Source organism: Tupaia chinensis, unplaced genomic scaffold (genome assembly GCF_000334495.1).
Source record: "Tupaia chinensis unplaced genomic scaffold, TupChi_1.0 Scaffold000186_1, whole genome shotgun sequence".
Lineage (NCBI taxonomy): Eukaryota > Metazoa > Chordata > Mammalia > Scandentia > Tupaiidae > Tupaia > Tupaia belangeri.
Genome location: NW_006159661.1, coordinates 1,203,055 through 1,226,927, shown reverse-complemented (window position 1 = coordinate 1,226,927; position 23,873 = coordinate 1,203,055). Strand labels below are relative to the sequence as shown.

The following is a 23,873-nucleotide window of genomic DNA, read 5'->3' as shown; positions in this document are numbered from 1 at the left end:
TGGTTGGCCATGTGGGAGTGTCCAATGCCTTAACTACCATTGCCACCTGCTGGTTCCCCCTGATACTAATAATGTTAACAGAAGCCAACAAAAAGAAAATTATCAAGCATACAATCCTACTTTTGGTGTAAGTCTCTGTAAATCACATTATGAAATAAAAACAATGAATTCCAATGAGATCAGTCAACAACAAAAATGAATATTATCCAAAAAGACTGTTTCAAATATGTCTTCATATACTCTATCATTTAATGATGAATTATACCAGATGTGTTGACTTCACATATTAGTTAAAAAATACAAGAAGATAATTACTAATATTTTTGAAATTAAAAATGTATTTATCTTTTGTTTTTGTTTGATTTATTTATTTCATCCATGAAAGAGAGAGAAAATGAAAGGAAAAGAGAGAGAAGAGGCACCCTGAAAAGGGTCTTGACCTCATTTCACCACACCACACCACACCCAGCCCCACCCACAGACAGCCAGGCTCTTGGGCACCTGCATGCCACCTTGCAGCACATGCAGAAAGACCTCAGAATGCAAACCCAGAACTTTCCATGTGTCCTTCAGCACCAGGGAGCCTTGTATCACTGTTGTGTCACCTCACAACAGCCTATTCTTATCCTAATTTTATCCTAATTTATGCCATTTTAATTACGTGTTTATAACATGTAACTTGCATATTAGCGCATCATTAGTTAACTAACTAATGCACACACATTGAAGATCTGTGCACAGAAAGTCTTCACTGATAATGCTGTGAGATCTAAAGATGTTTGCAGAGTCAGCCTTGTAGTGCAGTGGTTAAGAGAGTCAGCTCCCATATGACAAATTGTAGTTTAAAGCCTGGCCCAGATGGCTTGAAAAACATCCCGGGTGCATGTGCATGGGTGCTCAAAATCCTCATGGGAAGGAAGAATGGGGGAAAACTGATTGTGGTGTGACCACACCCCACTGGGGTGCTCTCTCTTTCTCTAGTGAGCACACATGCCCTCCAGCAATTAAAAATATATATTTAAAATATTTGGAGAGCACAGGTTCAAACCATAGAGGGTATAACTATTTGATGTACAGCCATTAAAAACAGAAACAATCCCTCCCCTGACATTTCTCAGTACTCATGCTTACTGGTTCTTGAAATCTGTTCCAGAATCTCCTGCTAGCATTAAAGTGATTAAAAACAGCTTTTTGAAAGATCAAAGTCCAATTTTTGTTTTGTTTTGTTTTGTTTTAGGTTTTTTGCCAGAGAGTGCATGTGCTCACTGGAAAAAGACAGAGGCAGACAGAGAGAGGGAAAGCAAGAAATCATCCCATGGGGATGGCCATGCCAACAATCTCTTCTTCATTCTCCTCTCAGGATTCTGTGAGGCATACACACACGTGCCGGGGGTTGTTTTCAAGCTGTGGGTCCAGCAGGACTCGAACTGTGGTGGGCCATGTGGGAGTCCAGAGCCTTAACCACCACATCACCTCCTGGCCCCAAAGCCCAGTTTTAAATAGAGTAAAGCTTAACTATGTACTTGCCTGTCTCCATTTATTTATTTATTTATTTATTTATTTATTTTTGCCTGTCTCCTTTTAAACTTCTAAGTAACTGGCTAGGCCTATTCGTGGGTTAGCTGCACGCTACCCCGCTCAGCCTTCTCCTTTCTTCAAACTGGGAATAGCCTTCAGAAGACACTGATTCTACCGGCTTATCATTAAGAAGAGCTTGAGGAGCCAGGTGGGGCTGCAGTGTAACGCCACTCTCTGGGAGGCTGACCCACATGTGACTTCATTTCCAGGTCATGTCCAGAGACAACTCTGAGCAAACCCATGATTTGGGGCTGGCTCAGGTTGGGGTGGATCACCCCTCCCCCTGGGGTGTGTCTATCTCTATCTCTATCTTTTTGTCTCTCTAATTCATGAAAGATAAATAAGTAAATGAATAAACTTTAAAAAAATAAAAAAAGGCCAGTAGGTGGTATGATGGTTAAGGTGCTAGATTCCCACATGGCTGATTATGGTTCACGCCCCAGACCCGGAGGCTTGAAAGTCTGCCAGGTGTGTTTGTATGTGTGCCCAGGATCCCAGAGAAGAATGGAGAAAAAGGGATTGTGGCACGGCTTCACTTCTGGGGGGTGATTTGTCACTTTTCTCTCTGTCTCTCTCCAGTGAGTACATATGCCCTATAGCAAAAACCTAGGAAAAAAAAAAAAAAAAGAAAGAAAGAGAGGAAGAAAGAAAAAAGGAAAGGAAGAAAGAGAAATAAAGGAAGAAAAAGAAGAAGAGTGAGGTAAAACTGAAGTTGATGTATTGAGCAGAGTTTTTCTGAGTTCAAGTAGATGACAGTGAATAACCCCATTCAAAGAGTCAACACCTTAAATGTTTAAGGGGGAGGGATTAACCGATGATATTACCTATGGCTAAATTATACAAGACACTAAACAAAATTAGATCTGCCTCAGGGCCGGGGCTTGAGATGATTACAATTAAAGAGGTAAAGTGGTTATATTTGCTTTAATATTTAATGGACTCCTTCATGATAACCTCACATTACTCCAGAATCTGATTCAGATGTGAGGGAACTTCAGAAAGTCTGTAGAAAAATGGAATTAAAATAGAAGTTTATTGTGATTTGAAATCCATGCATAGTTTTTTCATCATACACATTTTCCGTGAATTTTTTTTTGAGGATGTCACACATTTCACTAAAACTGTCAACAGATTCTAAGCCCTTAATATAAAATCTGATCATCTCCACAGGCACTCCGATCATGGGCTTCTGTTTAGACTAAAGCATAAAAATTTATGGAAATTGTACATTATGAAAAACCTGCATGGATTTTAAAATTGTTTGGTGCCAGAATAAATTTGTATTTAATTACATTTTTTATGATTTTTTTAAGAGAGATTTTTACTATAGGGTGTGTGTGCTCACTGGAGAGACAGAGAGAAACAGAGAAATAGAAAGCAAGAATCCCCTTCCCACCTCCCCATCCCTTCTCCTCCATTCTCCTCTTGGGATCTTGGGCACGGCACACACATTCACTCAGTGTGAGTTTTAAGTTGCTGGGTCTGGGACTTGAACCACAGTCAATTACATGGGAGTTTAGCGAAGTAACCATTACATCATCTGTTGATCCCACATTTTTCATGAATTTTTGAAGTCCCCTTATACGCTAGGCTTCTAGGTTTACAAAACAGAACGTTCCGATGTCTGCAAGTCAGAATCTAAAGCAAGTGACTTTTACAGCCAGGATACAGAAATTTAGACATCAAGTTTATCAAACCTTCAAAAGAAGTAATAAAACAATTTCACTTTTGTTAACCCAAATTTAGTATCCAGGAAATTCTTCTTCTTCTTTTTCTTTTTTATTTGTTCTGTAAGTGAGAGAGACAGACAGTACTCCGAAGAGGGAGAAAGGGAGGTTCTAAGCCCTTAATATAAAATCTGATCATCTCCACAGGCACTCCGATCATGGGCTTCTGTTTAGACTAAAGCATAAAAATTTATGGAAATTGTACATTATGAAAAACCTGCATGGATTTTAAAATTGTTTGGTGCCAGAATAAATTTGTATTTAATTACATTTTTTATGATTTTTTTAAGAGAGATTTTTACTATAGGGCATGTGTGCTCACTGGAGAGACAGAGAGAAACAGAGAAATAGAAAGCAAGAATCCCCTTCCCACCTCCCCATCCCTTCTCCTCCATTCTCCTCTTGGGATCTTGGGCACGGCACACACATTCACTCAGTGTGAGTTTTAAGTTGCTGGGTCTGGGACTTGAACCACAGTCAATTACATGGGAGTTTAGCGAAGTAACCATTACATCATCTGTTGATCCCACATTTTTCATGAATTTTTGAAGTCCCCTTATACGCTAGGCTTCTAGGTTTACAAAACAGAACGTTCCGATGTCTGCAAGTCAGAATCTAAAGCAAGTGACTTTTACAGCCAGGATACAGAAATTTAGACATCAAGTTTATCAAACCTTCAAAAGAAGTAATAAAACAATTTCACTTTTGTTAACCCAAATTTAGTATCCAGGAAATTCTTCTTCTTCTTTTTCTTTTTTATTTGTTCTGTAAGTGAGAGAGACAGACAGTACTCCGAAGAGGGAGAAAGGGAGGGGGAGAAAACACCCCCAGTGGGAAGTGGTCACCCGCAACTCCTCCTCCAGTTCTCCACCCTGTCAGGATCTGGGGCATGCCTGCGTGTGCTGCATCTGGTGTGTTTTTCAAGCTACAGAGGACAAGATTCACACCTGCAAGGTTGGCCAGGTAGGACTCAATTCCCTGAGGCACTAGGTCATGGAGCTAGTGTTCTCTCTGATGTTTATAAATATTTTCTTTTCTGTTTGCAAAATTAATGCATGCTTATTATATAACAGTTGTAAATTTAAGGAAATAAAAGAAGAAAATATAAATCTTCCATGATTTTAGCACTTAAGATAATCACTGCTAATATCATGTTATATTTATTCCCAGTCCTTGTTTTCATAATATACCTATATCGCGTTTGCTTAAAAAATTGAAATTAAATTTTATATAAATCTTATAAACTACTTTTTCCACTGACAATTAATAGTGACTGACATTCCACCAAAAATTTAGTTGGGATTTTTACCGGAATTGCATAGTCTCTAGAAATCAATTTGTGTAGAATTTCTAGCTCTTCGATATTGATCTCTATGTTCATTGAAGTCTGGCCTATTTCTCTTATCTATTTGGATCACTTATGTCTTTCAATAATACTTAATATTTGATTTTATAAAGTTTTCACAGATTTTTGTTCATTTTTTTTAATTGCTAGAGGTTGCTCGCACTCTCCAGAGAGAGACAGAGAGGGAGCAAGAGAGAGGGTGAAAGCACTCCCAAGCCAATAGGTTTGATCATGCTACGAGCCCTCTCCCATTTGTCCATCCTGTAGAGTTTTGGGCACATACATGCACACAGGTGCACACACATAGCTGGTGTGTGTTTCCTCAAGTGCCAGGACCAGGGTTTGAACTGCAGTCAGTCCTGTAGGGTTCAGCTCCCTTAATCATTCGACCACAAGGCTAGCTCAGGTTTTGTTCATTTTAGTTCAAAGCGTCTTGTCATTTGTTACTACTTTTTTACTTCGTTTAAAAATTATTAACATAAGAAAGCTGTTAATTTTTAAACCAATTGTATTAAAACATAACTTACATATTAATAAAATGCACATGTTATGCGTACAGGTAAACGAATTTTGCAAGCATATGTACCCATGTAGCCCACACCTCAGTCACAACGTACGACTCCATCATGGCTCATAGTTTCCAACATCCATCCCTAACCCTGAGCACCACGGATTCTCTGAGCCCGTTTTGTCTTTCCTAAGATTTTTTTTTACAAATGGAATCATGGAGCTCTCTTTTCTGTCTTGCTTCCTTTGCTCAGCATGATACGTTGTTTAGAGAGAGATTTTTGCTATAGGTTGTGTGCACTTGCCAGAGAGACAGAGAGACAAAAAGCAGGAAATCACCTCCTGGGGAGATGGCCATACCACGATCTTTTCTCCTCCATTCTCCTCTAGGGGTTTGGGGCATGCATCCACACAAACCTCGCCTGAGTTTCAAGCCACCGGGTGTGAGACTCAAACTGTGGTCGACTACATGAGAGTCCAGCGACGAAATCATTACGCCAACTGCTGGTCCCAGCATAATACTTTAAAAAGGCACCCAGATTGGGCCAGCAGGTGGCATGGAGGTTAAGGCAGCTTGATCTCACATGACCAACTTCATGATTTGCATCCTGGACCCCATGACTCAAAATATCACGCCAGACACGTGTGTGCATGTTCAAAATTCCACAAGTAGAATGGAGGAAGAGAGATTGCAGCATGACCACCCTCTCTAGTGGGTGATTTCTCACTCCTTCACCACCAGCCCCATCTCTCTGGCAAATGCACGTGCCCTATGGCAAAAACTTATTAAAAAAAAAAAAAAAAAAGCCACCCAGATTGGGTTTATCAGTAGTTAATTCCTTCTTCCACTGCACGTACATAGCATAAATTGTGTATCCTCTCACCTGCTAATGGACATTTAGATTTTTCCAGTTGGGCAATTTTTAATAAAGCTGCCATGGAAAAGCCTGTGTAAGTCTTCGTGTGAACATATGTTTTCATTTTTCTTGATTAAATACCCAGGAGTGAAGTTACTAAGGCCCATGACAAGTACAGGCTTAACTTTACATAAAGCTACCAAATTGCTTTCCAGCATGGTTCATAGAATTTTCCATTCCCATCAGTAAGGCAGGAGAGTATTGGTTGCTCCGCATTCTTGCTAACAGTTGGCAATTGGGTAACTTGACTCTTCCAGGGAATTCATCCATTGTATTTAAGGTTTGAAATTTTTTTCAGTTTTGGGACCAGCTGATAATATAATGGTTACATCACTGGACCTCTACTTAGTCGAACGCAGTTTGAGTCCCAGATCTGGCAGCTTAAAACTTAGGCTCGGTGTGTATGTGTGTGTGCGTGCCCAAAATCCCAGGAGGAGAATGGAGGAGAAGCAATTGCAGTGCGGCCATCCCCCCTGGAGGATGATTTTTCACTTTCTGTCTCTCTGTCTCTCTCTGTCTCCTGGCAACCATCCCCCCTGGAGGGCGATTTGTTGCTTTTTGTCTCTCTGTCTCTCTCTGACTCCTGGCAAGCACACGCATCCTGTAGCAAAAATCTCTCTTAAAAAATAATTATTAAAGTTTGGGACCAGCAGTTGGCGTAATGACGATGTCGCTGGACTCCCATATAGTTGACCGTGGTTTGAGTCCCGGACCCGGTGGCTTAAACTCACACCGGGCGCATGTCCGTGCGAGCCCTAGATCCTGAGAGGAGAATGGAAGACAAGAGATTGTGGCATGGCCAACCCCCCTGGGGGGTGATTTCTTGCTTTCTGTCTGTCTCTCTGTCTCTCTCTGTCTTTCTGGCGAGCACACACACCCTATAGCAAAAACCTCTCCAAAAACAAATACATTAACGTTTAATGTCTCTAAGACCATTCTGATGTCTTCTCTTCTATCCTTTTAGCCTCGATCAGCTTAGCTGAAGTTTATCCATTTTTAACAATATTTCACAAAACAAAACACCTTTATGTTTTATTTTCTGTATTGGTTGTCTGTTTTGTGTTTCATTGTTTTCTTTTCTCTTTTTTTAAAAAAAGTTTTTGCCATAATGTGTGCATACTCACCTGAGAGAGACAGAGAGATAGAGAGAGGGAATGTGAGAAATTACCCCCAAGGGAGATGGCCACCATCCCTTCTCTCTCATTCTCCTCTCAGGATTTTGGGCTCACATGGACATGTCTAGCACGATTTTCTTTTTCTTTCTCTTTTTTTATTTTATATAGATTTTTGCTATAGGGTGTGTGCACTCACAGAGAGAGACAGAGAGACAAAAAGCAAGAAATCAACCCCCAGAGAGGATGGCCATGCTGCAGTCCCTTCTCCTCCATTCTCCTCTCTATTCTCCTCTCAGATCTTGGCCACACAAGTACAATGTGCCCGGTGCAAATTTCAAGCCTCTGAATCCGGGACTCAAACCATGGTTGATCATGTAGGAGTGCAGTGACATAACCATTATGCCATCTGCTGATCCCCCCAGCATGATTTTCAAGCCACCAGGTCCAGGATGTGAACCACGGTCTGCCATGTGGGAGTCCAGCACTTTAACCATCATGCTACCTGCTGGCCCTATGCTTCATTGCTTCCTATCCCTGCATTTATTCCCTGCTTCTTACTCACTTTGGATTTAGCGTCTTCTACTGCTGTAAGTTGCAGCTTAAATGGTTGATTTTAGACTCCTTTTTTCCCTAATATAAACAGGTAAATTTATATATTTTCCTCAAAGTACTACTTTTACTCTGAATCCCCAAAATGATACGTTGCATTTGTTGCATATATTGCATTTTTATTTTTATTTTCATTTAATAAAAATTTTCTAATTTTTTTTTCTCTCTTTTTTTTTTTTTTTGGAGAGGTTTTTGCTATAGGGCGCGTGCGCTCGCCAGACAGACAGAGAGAGACAGAGAGACAGAAAGCGAGAAATCACCCCCCAGGGGAGATGGTCACGCCACAATCCTTTCTCCTCCATGCTCCTCTCGGGATCTTGGGCACGCACGCACACGCGCCCGGCGTGAGTTTTAAGCCACCGGGTCCAGGACGCGAACCGCGGTCGACTACGTGGGAATCCAGTGACATAACCATTATGTTAACTGCTGGTTCCCAAAATTTTCTAATTTTTTGTGACATTTTATTTTACTCACAGTTACTTAAAAGTATGTTGCTTCACTTCAGACTATGTGAGGATTTTCCAAATATCTTTTTGTTGTTGGAATTATAAATAATCCAAGCAACAAATGGCTGAGCACAGTGGTAGTTAGAACTCACAACCACATGCTCTTGTATTTTCCCTATAGAGATTTTATCTGGCAGCAGAAATTTTACATGGGCTCCAGCCTCTCATGTAATGTTACATTACAGAGGTGATAAGAGGAATGTTTCATGTCTGTTTCTTTTTTTTTTAAGATTTTTGTTTGGTTTTGTTTTGTTTTCCCATAGGACATGTGAGCTTGCCAGTGAGAGGCAGAGAAATATGAGAGAGAGGGAAAGCGAGAAGTCACTCTCCTAGGGAGATGGCCATGCTTCAGTCCCTTCTCCTCTTTTCTCCTCCTGGGATTTTGGGTATGCGTGTACACCTGGTGTGATTTTCAAACTGTCGCATCCAAGACTTGAAATGCAGTCGACCATGTGGGAGTCCAGTGCCTTAACCACTATACCACCTGCTGGTCTGATCTTAATGAGACTCTTCTGCTACCACAATTGATTTTCCTGATACTATTTATTGTGTAATTTATGTGTTTCCTTTAGGCGTATGTTCTAAATAATTTTTCACTCTTTTTTTTTTTCAATATTTTAATTGTCCTGTGACTTTAATAAATGGGCTTTAATGTAATCGGTCATTTTGGCATTTTCTTTAAAGTAATTGAGTATAAATGATTTTGTTCTTTAATTTAATGATAGACTTTCTCATACAAGGATGCTTAAACATATCAATTTCAAAAGCATTCTATGTCTTGGCCAGAAACATTTTTGCTCAGTGAAACATCATCTTAGGTAAGAGAGAGGTCTGCTTATCTTTGCAAGGGCATTTACTACCTTCCATTACCAAAAATGCATTTTAATTGATTAGAAGGAAAACCAGTCCAGTCTGGTCCACCTACATGATAACCAAATGTAGAATCTGGTTCAATCTGGGTCTGGGGAAAGCGGCAGGCTGAGATGACCAGGAAGTAACCTGGTTAGTTTCCATTTCCTTCAAAACGCTCCAAGGACAAGGATCTGACCCTTCAGAGCAAGCAGGACTATGGTCAATCCCAGGCCTTTGTTCAACCACTGTTATTAGCTTGTGTGTATCCTTAGAACTCGTATGCATCCACAGACATCCGCGTGTGTGTGCACAGACGTACACTTGGGAATACAGGCACTGTAGGAATGATGTGTCTCCCTCCCACAGGTGATATTACTTATATCTCTGATGTTACTGAACAAGGCCTTCGAGATCATTCTTTGTGAGTCTGAATCAGTTTCTGTAACGACCACATGTTACCATATGCAAGTACCAAGGTTTATACGACAGTTCCTGATGGATGAGCATCCAGGTGGTTGCCTAGTTTTCACTATTACATTGCAATAGCAACTGTTCAAGACAACGTTCAAAGGAATTCAGCAGCATTTGAGGTTGTCTGCAATGGGCTCTCTATGCGTTTCATGAGTCTTACCTCCCGGTAATGTACCCTTCCCCCAAAAGTGCACTCCAGTCAAACTGGACTAACATGATTTTCTAGCTCAAAGCCTTCGCTCATATCACTCCTTCCACCCGGAGGCCCAATTCGTTCCTTCCCATCATTCTAAATTCGGCCTGTCTTAGAAGGCCATCTCGTATGCTCAGTCTTCAGAGAATCTCTCTTTTGCCACATAGCTATTGTGTTCTATGCCAATCATTCAAAATTGGTACATTCTCCCGTAGTATTGTAATATTTAGTGAGGTGAACAATTTCGATGTCACAAACTAGAAAGAAGCTAAGTCATTGAAGTCTGAGAAATTCTCTTGCCTTTTAACTGAACTCTTTGGTTCTGTGTTCTTTCCTCTCCAGACAAAGCCATTTTCTGGTTGTTCCTCTGTTTGCAGACCGATGATGACAGTCATGATGCCATCTTCAATAGGTCCCTCATAACAGACATCACTGTCTTCATCAAAACAAGTAGTCACAACAAGTAGAGTGTCTTATCAGGCGATTCCTGCCTTTGGCCATGAATCAGAATGGTCTGGGCAGCTCCCTCTCCTCCTCTGGTACCTATGCTGAGGTCTTCAGTGTAGCCACAGAGCTGAAAGAGAATATCCAAGACTCACACCTACTCACTGCCTCAACCCAGAACTGGCCCACAACTCCTTAGCTCATGGCCCACAGACCTACTTGTTGCATGGCCCTAACACAACTAGGAAAGAGACTAGAGATATTGGGACACACGGAATATTTGGAGAGTACTATTGTCTGACACAGAGCTGCCATGATAAACTTGAGACTTTAAGAACTGGAGGCATGGGGCTAGACAGTGGCACAGTGTAAAACACGACACTCTGAGGCTGACCCACTTGTGAAGGTTCCAGGTTCATATCTAAAACCACCCCAAGTACACTGGGCATGGTCTGGGTAGGCTGAAGCTAGGAGTGGATTGTGGCATTAGAGTACCCAGTAGGGTGTTCTTTTCCTCATTTAAGAAATAAATGAATTTAAAAAGAATTTTTTTTAAAGTTGGAGTCAGCTAGAAGCTAGAAAAGGTAGAAAAAGCCTTGAGAAATTGTTCCCAGAGAACGACTTGGACAGAGTCCCTGACCAAAAATATCTACCTCAATGCTATCTGAGCATCTTGACTAGGGCATTCTGCCTATAATTCTACCAATGACAGAAGCATCTAGCTTAATGGTTTTTCTTTCTTTCTTTTCTTTTTTGTTCTTTTTTTTTTTTTTTTTTTCCCCCGGCTGTAAAGCACACATGCATGCCAGAGAGAAAAGGTGAGAGGGAAAATGAGAAACCACCCACAGGGGGAGATGACCATGCTATAATCCCTTCTCCTCTATTCTCCTCCCAGGATTCTGGGATGCACATGTGCCAGGTGTGATTTTCAAGCTGCCAGGTCTGGGGCTCAAACCACAGTCAGCCATGTGGGAGTTCTGTGCCTTAACCACCATGTCCCAGTGGTTTTTTTCTTTAAATATTGCAGGTACTCTGAGATGTCCTAGTGGGGTCCTCTTTTTCTCACCTTCTCTGAATGAATTCCGTTAAGGTTCCCCTATAACCCCAAAACAAGGTCAGTGAGAGAAGCACATTTTTTGGGAAAAAGTGCAGAGGTGATCTTGAAGCATAGATTACTTTAGAAAAATGGGTATGCCTTGGGACCAGAAGATGGAGTAATGGTTACATTGCTGGACTGTAGTTGACCACGGTTTGAGTCCCAGAAATGGCAACTTAAAACTCACACCAGGCAAAAAACAAACAAACAAGCAAACAAACAAAAACTCACACCAGGCATGTGTGTGCACATGCCCAAAATTCCGAGAGGAGAATGGAGGAGAAAGGATTGTGGTGTGGCCATCCTCCTTAGGGAGTGATTTCTCACTTTCTGTCTCTCACTCTCTGTCTCTCCAGCAAATGCATGCTCCCTATAGCAAAAATCTCTCTCTCTCAAAATAAATAAATAAATAAATAAAAGTGGACATGACTGTAGAGGTGTTCGCCACCGTGAGGCGCTCTGGTGACAGGCGCGAGGAAGAGCAAGTGGGAGGCGCTCACTCCGGCACATGTGACTTCAGCACATCCTCCTCACCTTCTCTTCATCACTCATTTCCTCATCCGCCTGCTCCTGAGCACAGATGTCAGTCTGGTATATGGTTAGACATAAATCCCTTTGAGAAACATGGCAGAGCTAATAATTAATTATAATAGTACATTTCAACTACTTAATGGACTATATAGGATTTTATAGTCCAGCCTGAGGACCCAAATGCCAATTTTAACTGTTTTTTTTTTTTTTTTTTCCGAGAGAGATTTTTGCAAAAGGGCTCATGCACTCGCCAGAAAGACAGAAAGAGACAGAGAAACAGAAAGTGAGAAATCACCCCCTGGGGGGATGGCCACGCCACAATCCCTTCTCCTCCATTTTCTCTTTTTTTTTTGGAGAGATTTTCACTATAGGGCATGTGCGCTTGCCAGACAGAGAGAGACATAGAGACAGAAAGCGAGAAATCACCCTCCAGGGAGGATGGCCACGCTGCAATCCCTTCTCCTCCATTCTCCTCTCGGGATCTTGGGCACGCACGCACACGCGCCCGGCGTGAGTTTTAAGCCACCGGGTCCAGGACGCGAACTGCGGTCGACTACGTGGGAGTCCAGCGACATAGCCATTATGCTAACTGCTGGTTCCCCCTTCTCCTCCATTTTCCTCTCAGGATCTTGGGCACACATGCACATGTGCCCTGTGCGAGTTTAAGCCACCGGGTCCGGAACTCAAACTGTGGTCGGCTACATGGGAGTCAGAGACATAGCCATTACGCTAACTGCTGGTCCAAATTTTAACTGTTTCTGTAGAAAAAAAAATAATGTCTAAGTTCCAAAGACCTAGACCACAACTTCTAAAATTAGATCTATTGTCTTTTCCTTTCTTTCTTTCTTCTTTCTTCTTTCTTTCCTCTTTCCTTCCTTCCTTCTTTCCTTCCTTCCTTCCTTCCTTCCTTCCTTTCTTTCTTTTCTTTCTTCCTCTTTCTTTTTTTTTTATTATTGCCAGAGAACACATGCACTCACCAGAGAGAGACAGAGATATAGAGATGCCCCAATGGGGCATAGTCACATTGCAACTCTTTCTCCTCCATTTCCCCATTCTCTAAGGGTCTGAGGCATGCACGCACATGTGCTGGCATGTTTTTCAGGCCACTAGAGCTGGGACTTGAACTGCAGTTGGCCATGTGGGATCTGGTTCCCTTAACCATTAGACTATGGGGCTGGCCCTGCCTTTTTCTGATTATGAAGATAATATGTGTAATAATGAACTTTGAAAAATATAGGAAAACACAAAGAAACTAGTTTAAAATATCCAAATTTCCTCTTTAGAAATACATCCATTACTCAACCCAGGTGGCACACACTGTCAGCCACCTGCCAGATTCATGTTTTTGCCTCCATGGGCACATAGTTGGGCCTCATTCCCAGCCTCCATCGCCATCAGATGTAACCATGTACCAAATCCCAGCCAACACATTTGAACAGAGGTTGTAGATAGACCTGGCCTATAAGAAGCTACTGTGCCATACCTCTGTGCCGAAGCCCCTTCCCTTTCCAACTGACTGGACTGAAGATGATCTTCAAGGGAAACTGAAAAGTCACACACTGAAGAGAGAAGGTGGCCCAGCCTTGGTGGCACCAGGGGTAGTATATCTGTCTGCAGTGCTGGAAGCCACATGGCCAGACACAGGTCAGGTCCCGAGTTGACCTGAAATACTCTGAACACGTATGTGCCCAAGATCCTGACTAGTAGGAGGACTGGGGGAATGGGATTACAGTGAGATGAAACCCTGTCAAGGGTGCCCCCCTTCCAATGTGTGGGTATACTCTCTCATCAAAGAAATAAAGAAAAAAGAGAGAGAGGAGGCTGGCCCTGTAGCACAGTGGTTAAGCACTGTGCATTGGGAACCGGATCCTGTATGGCCAGCTACAGTTCTAATCCAAGACCTGGCAGTTTGAGGAACATGCTGGGCACATGAGCGTGTGTGCCCAAAATCCTGACTGGAAGAAGAAATGGAGGAAAAGAGGTTTGTAATGTGAGCACACACCACTGTGAGTGCTCTCTCCTGTGCATGTGCATACATATATGCAAGCACATCTGTTCTCTGGTGAGAAAGAGACACTCAAGTAAACCCGGGTCCTACAAGAGCTTTGTAGAGGAAGTCCCTATGCCTATCTGCTCATGTACCCCGTAGTGCTAAGTAAGAAAAGGTATACTTCTGCAATTCAGTCTTCATATATTGTGGGTCTACTCTTTCCTACAGTTGATCTGTCCTGTTAACACATCAAGTTAAGGATTGCCCAGATTTCTCCAGTAACCTGCAAACCGTTTACTACAAGCCTAGCAATATATAGTAAGCCCTCGACAAACATTTCGTCTGATCATTGATCAGCTGGCCAACTGAACACACACGTTTCCAGTGAAATGACTTCTGTAGGATCCCTTACTTTCTCCAGCTGCCAAACTTTCAGTGCCAGAGTTGAGATCTTGCCATTGAAGAGCCCCACTGCCAACTTCACTAGGAATACTTTGGTGGACTGTGGAATTTTCCATTTCCTCTGCTGTGGAACAAGATCATAAACCTCTCAAAACAGTGACATTTAACAGAGAAAGAGTTTACTACTTATTTTACAAATCTGATGTCACATCATTGCCTCTCAATTCTACCCGGTATCTTCTGGCAGAATTTTGACACTAGGGACACGCACTGATGGGTCGATCCAGACACAGTTCTTCTGTTTGCACATCAAGAAAAAGAGCAAGAAAGTGAAATTAGAGGACTGAGAATAAAGAACAAGAAAATACAGAAGAGAAAATGCTTCTGCTGTTTGAAAACCATAGTAACAAATATATATTAAAGAAACAGTAGAAAGATAGAATTAAAAAAACATAAAATAAAGTAAAAGGAAAACTGAAGATCCAAATAAAATCCCAGAGAATTTCAGCTTCTCACTGGCCCTGCCAGAGCAGGCTGATAGAGTCTTAATTCTCCAAAGTTACTGGAGCTAAAGAGTGTTCCAAGACCTCTTGCCCACTTTCTCCTCATTCCTCATGTGAAATTATGCTAACTTTGGAATTACCTCTTCAACCAATTTAACAGTTTAATTAAGCAGGACTGATATGGAGCCAAGATTAGTGGAAACTGAAGCATGCAGAGATTATCACTCCAGGGAATGTGCACTTTCTGCTACCACCAAACAGACATAGAGATACCTGCCAAGAGTATTCACGGCCAGAAACCCAGCTCTCTTGCTGCAAGTCAGGCCCTGACGAGGGCCACTGTGGAGCCAGTAGGAGCCCAGTGACCGTGTCAGTGAGAAAGGCAGCTTTGACATTGGGCTGGTCTCAGCATTTCCCACTGCATCAATCTCCTGAAATAGCACAAGGCTTCGCCAAAATCTAAGTGAACAGCAAGAATAGACAAGACTTTAAGAAGGGTCTGGAATCAAGCCCATCACCCATGCATTTCTTTTTTTTTTTTTTTTGGAGAAGTTTTTGCTATAGGGCGCGTACGCTCGCCAGACAGACAGAGAGAGACATAGAGACAGAAAGCGAGAAATCACCCCCCAGGGGGGATGGTCACACTGCAATCCCTTCTCCTCCATTCTCCTCTTGGGATCTTGGGCACGCACGCACATGCACCCGGCGTGAGTTTTAAGCCACCGGGTCCAGGACGTGAATCGCGGTCGACTGCTTGGGAGTCCAGCGACATAGCCATTACACTAACTGCTGGTTCCTACCCATGCATTTCTGAAGAAAATTGATGTCTGTGGAGAAGACAGCCCCAGCCTGGACCAGATCAGCATCTGCATGGGCCGTGTATCTTGCCTTGCGAAGTCAGTTTACTGGTAAGTCTCACGTCCGCCAGCCCCAGACTCTGCGCTTACCCCACCCACTGGGTCTTGCAGAACCCTTCTCTGTGGACACAGTGGGGAGTACCTGACATGATTTAAACCAATACCAGGACGAGCTGTCAATGAAACTGTGAGGTAAGCTGTTTATCTTGTCTGTCCTCCCCGCTTCTGTGCTCCATTTACTAATCTTTCTTTCTGCCATGTCCTTGCCTTCAATGACTGGCATCACTAAAATGACCGGCTGATGAAGACTGAAAGATGTGTATGTTTTAGCTGAGCTTCTTTGAAACCAAACAGCCTTCTAGATCTATAGAAATCCTGCAATTATAGTAGGATTTCAAGCCCTTTCTGGATATCAGAGAGACACAGGGATCTACTAGATCCTTGCCAAACTATACCACATAGCACTAACAACTCTGTAAGTGTCCTAGACTTTTCACGTCCAAGAACTTGAGTCTCTAAGCTGACACATTTTCTCGACCCCAGGACTTCTTGCTGGTCTATCTGTGGAAGTAATTGCAGTTCATTGATCCAAGAAATGCAGATTATGAACTCCTACCCCTCTTGTGACCTACTTCAGGTCCATGTGGAACTGCTGGCTGTAGATCTCAAATGCAGAGTTGCTAAATGAAAGCACGAAGTAATCAAACTCCAAGAAAACCCAAGCAATTTTTATAAATAGCTTCTGTGTACTCCTTCCTGCTTAGACAATTTCCAGAGGTATTTCAGAGTAACAGAGCCCAAACAGATTTGTGCTGCCCCTTCAGTCTCTGGCTCCTTCCACGTCTGTAAGATACGATCGGGATGAACATTAGGAGGGACAGCTGGTGGCACTGCATTAATGTGACACTGACCCATATGGGAAGGTCCCCAGTTTATGTCCAAAGTCTTCCCTGAACATGCGGAGAGCATGTGTGCCCATTGTCTGGGCTGGCTGAAGCTGAGGGTGGATCGTAATATGAGAATATCATTAGGGATACTTGTTTCTCTCTATTTATATATCTCTTGCCCATGAAAAATTAATTAATTAATTAATTTTAAAAGACTAGTAGTAATCAAGGAGGAAATCAAGCAAGAGTGGATGATACGTGGGCATCCTCAAAAAGTTTGTGGAAAACGTGTCTACAAAAATTATGTATGGATCTCAACTTTTGGGGGGGAGGAGGGAGCTATAAGGCACATACACTCACTGGAGAGACAAAAAAGAGAGAGAAAGTGAGAAATCATCCCACACAGTGATTCCTTCTCCTTTATTCTCCTCTTGGTATTTTGGGCACACATGCCTAGTGCATTTTTCAAGCCACCTTGATCTGGGACTCAAGCCACATAGTCAGCCTTGTTGGATCCAACTTCCTTAAGCACCGTGCTGCCAGCTGGCTCCTGAATTTATGAGTGAATAAATAAATGAATGACTATTTTTAAAGCTCTTGGCAAATATGGAATAAAAAAAATTTACTTTGGGGGCAGGGGGAACAGGGAAGAAGGTGGATATACAGTTATAGACAGGAGGAGCAAGTTCCAGGGTCATATTGCACAGTAGGTAGCCCCATTGGAGTGTCTGTCTCTCTCTCTCACTCGCTCTCATGGAATAAATGAATAAATAATTTTTTAAAAAAAGAACTCTTATTGTTCTTGATTCTTAGATCCTAAGGGGGTATTAATTACAATAGGAAACTCAATCTTAGTGTGCAGTTCGCACAGTTTGCACATCTGTCCTTGATCATGTAATTTTCTAATCTATATTAGAATCCATATTTGCATAAACATTGTGATAACACAAATAAAAATTATATTTTAAGGATATGATGAGCTCATAAGAAAAATACAAAGTTCAATTCTAAGTAAATATATTTGAGGAGCGTTTCCTCCCTCCTCATACCCAAGAGTTTTATCTAGTTAGAGAGGAGCCAGGCCTCTGACCTAGAATGAGGCATTTTGTACCTCATTACTAACAAACCCATTTTTTTTCTGGGAGGAACTTCCCAAGACTTCTGAGTTTATCTCCCTGTCTCCAGAGTTAATTTACCGAGTTTTTTTTTTTTTTTCACATTTTCCAGAAAATAATGCTGCATGTCCAAGTGTTCTACCTTCCACTTTCCTCTTGTCCTGTTTTGCCCTCTTCATTTGTACCTCATTACTAACAAACCCATTTTTTTTCTGGGAGGAACTTTCCCAAACTTTTTGAGTTTTCTCCCCTTTCCCCGGAGTTAATTTCCCGAGTTTTTTTTTTTTTTTCACATTTTCCAGAAAATAATGCTGCATGTCCAAGTGTTCTACCTTCCACTTTCCTCTTGTCCTGTTTTGCCCTCTTCAAAATAGTCACATGCTTGGGCTGTGGGCGTGGACATTTCTGCATGATTATGAGACTGAGAAGTGAGTTTACCCAGCTGTAATTGCCAGTGCCCCTGGGAATCCTTCCTCCCACACCTTTCTGGAACACAGCCCCCCCTCCCTGCTGTCTGCCCTGAGCTCCAGCTAGCCAGCACCAGCACTTTATCAGTGACCAGCAGTAAAATAGATTCCTCTCCTAAGAAGTTTGTAAAGTGCCCACCTGCCCGTGCTATTCTTAGAAAGTGGGAAACCCACAGGGCTGGGGGCATTTCAAAGGAAGGCTTCTTGCTTTTATCAGATCTCGTCAAGCCTCTTGTGGCTCTTTGTAGATAATGTTCAACAGATCTTCCCTTCCCTTTCGCCCAGAATTGGAGAAATGGAGTTCAAGCTATGTCGCAGAAATAATGCCAGGCTGCAGGCCTGGACTTGGCCTTTGCACTCTCACTCACTTGCTCTGCGATATTGGAAAGCCACGTAGCTGAATGTTCATTTGCTCAGCTTTAAAGCACTTGCAGCAATTTTATCAGTCAGAGTCCGATCAGAGAAACAGAATCAACAGGCGATACGAGCAGGATCTTCACAAGACTTTGTGGAAAATGTGAATTATGAAAAAACAATGCATAGGTTTTAAAAATGTACTAAAATAAACGTGTACGTTAATCCCATTTTCCACAAACTCTTCATAGTCCCTGTGCATGTAGTAAGAGATTGAGTGCAAGCAATTGGCCCGCGCAGTTGGGGGGGAGAGGGGGAGGGCTGACCAGGAAGGACAGGCTTGGCCCCTGGAATGTGAGCCAAAGCTATTGTCACCGGTGGAATTTCTCCTTCATCTAGGAAAACTGGCCATCGCCTAGCCAGCTGAAGACATCAAACTGATCCTCACAGCAATGTTTGTACTTGCCAAGCCCCAGGCCTGTGAAACAAAATAACTACCCCTGCCAGCTTCATATATGCTGAAGGTCTTAAACTTACTGTCTTTTAGAAACTTGAGCAATGGGATGCAAAAGAATCCACTGAATATTAAATTCTAAACTACTAACCTCTCACATCTGGTAGCTTGTATACACGGAATCCCATGTAGCTGTAATCAGCACACAAAGAACTTAACTTCTGCTATTTTCACTCAACTTCATTTCACTTAGGTGAAGGAAGCAGAATAACTCCATATTGAACATGACTTTACAGAATGGCCCTTAAAGAAGGTTTGCTTCCCTTTGGCTAACTGGCCTTGTTTTCTGTTTTTTTTTTTTTGTTGTTGTTATTGTTGTTGTTGTCATACCTTAAGCTACTTTTTATTTGCAACTACATGATTTCATGCAATTCTTCTAAGCAACGGTGACATAAAATAGATTTCGTGTATAAATAGCTTACATACTATCCATAAAGTAAATGCTCAAAGGTGCTAGAACAGATCACCCACTCCTACAGTGTTCTGTGTCTGACAGTTGATGCACAATATATAAATACTCAAGTCCAATATTAAACATTCAGGCACTTGACTAACTTCAATAAAGTTTCTCAAACGATATCAATGTATCTGAAGTACATGTGTATATATGTTTAAGACAGATTATTCTCAATCACTTCTCTATAAAAAATAACTTTGATAGTTTGATCCATCTGAACTTCACTACTATGAGTATGAACTTTTAACCCTTAGTGTGTAGGAAGGTTTATTCTACCTTTCTCTCAACATGACACCAACAAAATGAAAAGAAGCTAATGAGGTGCTACCATGTGAGGATTAATCCAGTGATTCTGGTCACATGCGCTCGCTGGAGAGACAAGAAAGAGAGGGAGAAAGTGAGAAATCATCCCTGCATTGCGGGAGGAGGTACATGTCACTGGAATTGGGCGATATGGTTTCTTCTTCCTTCCTTGATTTGGATAGCCAAAGGGAACAGGAGGAGGGTAGTGATGCTGATGGCCGTTTCCTCGGTACATTTCCTGGCTTTTTTTCCTGGAAATAAAGATCATTGCTTTGATTATTGGGAGAGGTGGGAATATCAGCTCTGAAATCCTGTACCCAGGGCTCGAGTACACAGTCAATGAACTGCGTTTCACCTCCACTCCCTTACTTGTTTCTTCACCTGAAGAAGATCCTGGATGATAATCGGAAGTAACCTTATCACCGGCCCCAGTTACTTTCTTGGAGATCTCATCCTTGTTCTTATCTTCATTTTCAAAGCTGGCAACAACCAATGCATTGTTTTCTCTCCATATGGACAGCACGTTTCTCATGGGTCTGACCCAAAGAGTAAGCGCCTTTGGCAAACCCAGGTCTCTACACAAGATGCAGCTATTCCCACAGGCTTTCAGGACTTCAGGGCCAACTCTCTGAAATGTATTGACGTGACTGCATCTGTAGGCCTGTCCTCTTGATGGTTTTTCTGGATACCAGTGATTTTTGTATTTTTCCTGAAGTATTAAGAGTCAATTTCTCAGCAAACCTCTCAACTGCTTCTTTTTCAACTTATGTTTTCAAACTAACCTCGTGAAAAAGAAAACGGCAGTAACTTCAGTCTTCATTTTTCCCTCCACAGCTACTTTGAGGCCTCAGAATCCGCAGACCTGATCCTGTCCAGGCTGAGAATCGAGGGCATCACATCAGTGGGACGAGCTCCATGTGTGGCTCTGGCATCGTCTGGTGACTGAGCCTGGCTAACTGGCCTTGCTTTCCTATTTAACTTATGACAAAGGAATCGAGTCATAGCTTTGCTGAGTTTTCACAGGAACTGGGCCTTGAGATCCCAGTCAGAATGCAGATGTGTCTAAGAAACAAAAAGAAAAACGCACTGGCCTTGAGGACAAAAGGGGACCACAATTACTCAAAAGCTTGGTTCAACAAGTTTTCATGTGGCCAAGATGACTCTGCTGTGCAGAAGAGCACATGGCCCTTCTCTTCCTGCTTCTCTTTTCTTTAAAACCTCGTGTATGGCCAGAGACCTTGGAGATGGTCTTCAAACATTAGATGGCCATCTTCCCTGGTCACCAGTTTCCTAAATAAAGTCACCTCTCCTTTTCTCCAACATTTGCCTCTCAACTATTGGCTTTTGAGCAACACGTGGCTGATCTTAGTTTCAGCCATCAGATCAATTATACTTTAACTGATATTTTCTACATATTGTCATTTTTCCTAATGGGTTCATAGCATTTATTCATGTTGATATGCTATAATTTTTTGAGAGGTTTTTCCTGTAGGGCATGTATGCTTGCCAGAAAGACAGAGAGACAGAGAGATATAAAGCGAGAAATCACCCCCCTGGGGGGATGGCCACTCCACAATCCCTTCTCCTCCATTCTCCTCTCTGGATTTTAGGCACACAAGCATATATGCACCAGGTGTGAGTTTAAGCCACCGAGTCCGGGACTTGAACCATGGTCGACTATGTAGGAGTCCAACGACACAGCCATTATGCCAACTGCTGGTCCTGCTATGCTATAATTTTAAGTCATAGACTCCAAACTTGGCCATTCGAACAGGTTCACATGTTTGCAAAAGCACTGTTGCGATGGCTAGATAATGGCACAGCAGTAAGGCAATATTCTGTGAAGCTGACCGCCATGGGGGGAGATTCCTAGTTCGTGTCCTAAGGCCTTCCAGAACACACGAGGCCTGCACATGTCCATGATCTGGGGCTGACTGGAGCTGGGGTGCTTATTTTTCTGTTTCTGTATTTCTCTGTCTGCCTCACTTGCCATTGTAAACATATTTACAGAATAACTTTTACAACTTTTGAGTCATTACACTGAAGTGCAATTAGTATAATGAGGAATTACTGGACAAAAGGATGTGCAGAAGTTTATAGCCACTATTATATATGGCTATGTTATTTTACAGATGGATGAGCAATTCATAAAACACCTAAAAACACATGAGACTACTTGTCCTAAAGTCCTGCTATCATTGGAATGGCTCTTTTTCTTTTCTTTCTTTCTTTCTTTCTTTTTTTTTTTTTTTTTGAGAATTTTTTGCTGTAGGGCGTGTGTGCTCGCCAAAGAGACAGAGAGAAACAGAGAGAAACAGAGCTGCGGAAAACAAGAAATCATCCCCCCAGGAGCATAGCCATGCCACAATCTCTTTTTCTCCATTCTCCTCTCAGGATTTAAGACACACATGCACATGCACCCAGCATGAGTTTTAAGTCACTGGGTCCAGGACTCGAACTGCGGTCGACTACATGGGAGTCCAGCAACATAACCATTATGCCATCTGCTGGTCCTGGAATGGCTCTTTTTCTAAAATTTACTGAACAAGCATATGTTGATCTTAAAAGATACAGTCCTTCAATCATCAAAAGCATCTTTCCCCAAATAAAAATGCCAGGTCCTTTTTCCTCCTATGTAAACCACTCAGAGCATTTCTGTTACTCATCATATGCTGCCTCCTAATTAACTTCTTTTTGGCTAGAATATAAACTACATCAGAATAAAACCCATTCTTGCGCATTGCAAGAACTACACTTATATAAGAGGTCTTTAAAAAGTTTGTGTAGAATGCATATTATATTAAAAAAAATTATGTATGAACTTCAAACAATTTTGCAACAAAATAAATTCATACTTTAATTATATTTTCCATGAAATTTTTGAAGTTCCCTTGCTGTGGTTTAGATCATGGTTTATTCCCCCAAATATTTATGATTTGGAATCTGGTCCCCAGTGTAATGGCATTAGGAAGTAGTGAGGCTTTTGAGAAGTGAAGCCTAAGAAGGCCAGCAGGTGGCATAATGGTTAAGGTGCTGGACTCCCATGTGTCCAAATGTGGCTCAAGTCAGACTTGGTGGCTTGAAACTCATACTGGGCATGTGTACCTCTGTGCCGAAAAAATGATGAGAGGAGAATGGAGAGGAAGGAATTACGGCGTGGCAGCCCCCCCCGATTTCTCACTTTCTCTCTCTGTCTCTCCAGCAAGTACACATGCCCTACAAGCAAAAATCTCTCTAAAAAAGAACTGAGGCCTAGAGGGAGGTGATTGGATCATGGAGGCATTGCCCTCATGAATGGATTCATACTGTCATAGGAGGCTGAGTCTTAACTCTTGTGAAGAAGGGCTTGTTATAAAAGGAAGATGACTGCCCCTATGTCTCCTTCACACATACCCACCACCCTCTCTGCTTTTGTCAAGCATGTTGTGATGTAGCTCTCCTGATGTCATCCCCATGCCTGTGGACTTTCCAGTCACCAGAATCGTAAGTATAAACCTCTATTCTTTATAAATCACCCTGTCTTAGGTATTTTTATGCAACACAGTGGCAGACTAGGACACTTCTCAAGGCAACTGAGTCTCTGCTCTAAATCCCATCTTCAGACCCCAAAGAAGCTCAGAATGGCTCTTTTTCTTTTCTTTCTTTTTTTATTCTGTCTCTGTTTCTCTTTAATTTTATTTTTTATTTTTAAAATATCTTCTCACCGCTGACCTCTCCTTTTTCTTGCTAATTTCAGAAGCCATTTAAATCTGAGGTATCTCCTGCCGAGTTCATGTGGCACATGTGCACATGGTTTTCATTTTTTGCTTTAATTTTTTTTTCCTTTTGACTGTTTTTGTCTTTGTTTTCCCTTCGTTCTCTTTCTCCTTCCTCTTTTTTAACCTTACTTTCTCACTCTGCTGTTCATTCTCCACACACGGAGTGTCTAGATAGGACTAGATGCACAGTAGCCAAGCACCTCAATAGTTTTAGGGTCACAGAAATCTTCAACCCTTATTGAACCTGCTTCCTGAAGGAAGAAACTCCTCTTCATAAATCTGCACTCCAAATCTCTTTCTGTGGATGCCACATTACAAAACACAGTAGAGGAGAGATATTGTTACAGAAGTACCTTACAGTAAAGAGAAGCAGAT

At 42.0% G+C, this 23,873-nt stretch overlaps 1 pseudogene; it reads right to left on the bottom strand.

Moving 5' to 3' along the window:
* LOC102481226 (protein BTG3 pseudogene) overlaps positions 1-20,560 on the bottom strand; it is a 44,688-nt pseudogene extending 24,128 nt beyond the window's left edge.
* Between the last annotated feature and the right edge of the window lie 3,313 nt (positions 20,561-23,873).